Source organism: Myodes glareolus, chromosome 8, assembly GCF_982192425.1.
Source record: "Myodes glareolus chromosome 8, mMyoGla1.1, whole genome shotgun sequence".
Lineage (NCBI taxonomy): Eukaryota > Metazoa > Chordata > Mammalia > Rodentia > Cricetidae > Myodes > Myodes glareolus.
The window spans coordinates 31,719,402-31,722,614 of NC_142033.1; positions in this window are offsets into that span (position 1 = coordinate 31,719,402).

A 3,213-nucleotide genomic window follows, 5' to 3' on the forward strand; every position below is an offset into this window, starting at 1 on the left:
GAGTGCATTTACAAACACAGATGTCAGGGACATGGGTTTATTTTTATAGTTCCGCATCTTACATTTCCCCCGTTGATTCCTTTGCTTATCTCCTGCATCAGAACAGCCAAACAGGATTCCAGTGATGCCTTCGAATGACTTGCTTCCCTGCATTGTGTCTAGAGCCCCAAATGGGGCAGACACTCAGCTCCACGGTGGCCGTAGTGGCTTCATCTTCACAACCTCAGCCCTCATACCTTCTTCTTTTTAACTGGAGGACTTTGGACAACAGCCCCGTGGGTTTATTCTCTGGCAGTTACAGATCAGTTTGGTGCTAATTATGTTTGCAGATCAGCTATTAAGTTTATGTGCTTGTCAAATTTTGACTATATGCTCCATTGAAATGTAATTAGAGACACTTAGAGCTGGTCGGGCGCCAGTGTGAAGACTCTGGCGCATCTTGATGACCGCAGGATTCATGCTCAGCTCACCCTTTTCCACGTTCCTCCTGAATCAGGGACTGGGTGAGCAGGATCCGGCGTTGAAAGGAAATAAAAGCCCCTGAGCGGCCAGAAGGAAATCCAGTGGGGTTAAATACCAAGTCTGACTTCTTCTCTGGGTAGAAGCAATAGATGGCAGGATTTTAGATTGAAGGAGACTGGCTTGGCATGCAGTTCATGTAAGAGTCTTAAGAGTTTGGTTAGCAGTCAGCTTGTTATCTTTAGAAAAGCTCGCACGGGACTTAGAATGCACTGGCATTGCTCTAAATGCTTTACAAGTGTTTATCATTTTCGTGCTTGTAGGAATGTTTAGAGAAGTGCAATCATTACACCCAATTATCAGGAGGGAAATTGAGGCATAAAGATGAAATAACTTGCAAATAGGAAGCAGGAGATTTTTTTAAAAATTTGTTCACCGAATATGTTATTTCCTCCGCTAGAAATGTGCCTTCCACTCCTTGTTTGTTTGCCGAGCTCTTCCTCTTCCTTCAGCTCCTAACTCAAAGGCCACCTCATTTGTCCTCGATGAACTCATGACCTGACCTTGATTCTGACTTCCTCTACCTTCCTGGACCAATGTACGCACTTTTATGCTAGCTACTAACACGCCGGTTTTAACAATTTAACTGTCTGTAAGTCAAGGGCCAAATCTTCTATTTCTTTGGCTTTCCTGCCCCTAGTACACTGTCTGGAACCCTTGGAAACTCAGCCTCATGATTCCTGCTCAGCTGTTTCATCAGATTCCATTCTTATTTGTCCTTCAGGGTTCAGCTTAGGAATCAGCTCCTATAGATGCCATGCTCCCCAGGGCTCTAATGCCTCCCCTGCCTCATCAGCCAATCACCTGGGGCCTATGTAAATAGAGTGCCTGCCGCAATCCCAGCTGGGGATCTCAGTGTGTCTCAATTTACTACTCTATAGAACCAAAATATCACTGACATCCCATAAGCTTTCAGCATTTTTTTTAAATGATTTATTTTTATTTTCTGTGCACTGGTGTCTTGCTTGCATGCATGAGTGTGTGAGGGCGTAGGGTACTCCAGAAGTGGACTAGCAGAAGGCTGTGGACTGCCATGTGGGTGCTGGGAATTCAATCATCTCTCCAGCCCCTCTGCAGTTATTTAAAATAAAGGATTACATGTGGGTGTGGGTATGTATGTTTCCCTATGACACACACACACACACATCACAACAATTTTTCAAAGGAATCATGAATTTGAAAGAGAGCAAAGGGGCAGGTACATGAAGGATTTAAAGAGAGAAAAGAGGGAAATGAGGTAATTATATTAGGATCTAAAAAATATAAAGGATTTTAAAAGAAGATTTATTTATTTACTTATTTATTTATTTATTTTAATTTTATTCATAAGGATGTGGGTCCCAGGGATTGAACTCAGCTTGTCAGACTATGGTGGACACCTTTACCTGCTGAGTCATCCCATCAGCCCATGGAACACCAAGAAAGCGGGACTGAGGAGCCGACTTCTAGGTGAGCTTGCTGCTCTTTCGGAGGACATGGGTTCAATTACTGTCACTCATGTGTTGGCTCACAACCCTCTGCAGCTCCAGTTCCAGAGAATTTGACACCCTCTTCCAGCTTCCGTGGGCCCCAGGTACTCACACGGAGCACATACATACATACATGCAAGCAAACTATTCATGTGTGTACAATAAAAATAAGTAAATCTTTAAACAGTTCTTCAGTTTGCTTGTGTGATAGATATTTATACTTTTCATATAGTTTATATTTATACTTTTCATATCATTTTCTTTTTTAAAAATATAGAATATTCGATGATGGTATAAAGGAGAGAATCAGCTCCCTTTGGTTTTCTTTCCCATAAGTACTGTGGCATTAGTGAACCTACCCACTGCTATTAAAAAATAAATGTTTAAAAAATAAAAATAAATAAAAACGTTGTTCCTGTGAAGTGCTCCTATCAAAAGTCAACAATACATTTGTCCATCATAAATTTAGTGGCTATTCTTGATTAATTTATCTACCTGTTTACTAAAAGATTTGTATACGCCATCAATGTTCTTCAAAAACAGGCATAAAACAAGAGATAATTCCATTTTCCTCCTCATTAAGGGAACTAATAAATGAACAAAATGCAATAGGTATACAAAGCACCTGAGCACTGGCCAAGGTGCAGAGAGATCAGCAGAGACCTCAGCCACAGCTGGAACCTCTGTATTGCACACAGCCCAGGCCCAGGAACCATCACAGAAGAGTTGGCTTGAGGTGGGGGGGGGGGACCAGAGTGAAGCACCGATGTCTGGACACGACAGGACTGTGCCACCCAGGAAGTCACAGCAGCTGTGGTTGCCTACGAAAGACCTGCCCAAGATCAATCTGGTCAACATTCCAGCCTGGAGTGGGCAGGCATTTGGTAGCTTATACCCTTGAGGTGTCATTGACTGTTGGTGGCTTCTGAGGGAAGAACAGTCAGATTTCTTTAAGAGCGTGGTCCCTGGTAGGTCAGTCAAGCTCCAGTGATGGCCTTGCACCCATGAATATATGGGCGGAACAAACTGGGCTTGATGGGTTATCTGAGGGACAGTAGGGGTGAATCTGAGAGAGTTTGGGAGGAGTGGGGGTAAATATGATTAATGCATGTTGCATGGAATTCTTCAAGAATGAATACAAATGTGGTTTTTTTAATTTTTATTTTTTTGAGATTATTCAAATTTCATTTCACCCCAATAGGGAACTTTTCTCTAAACAGTAAAT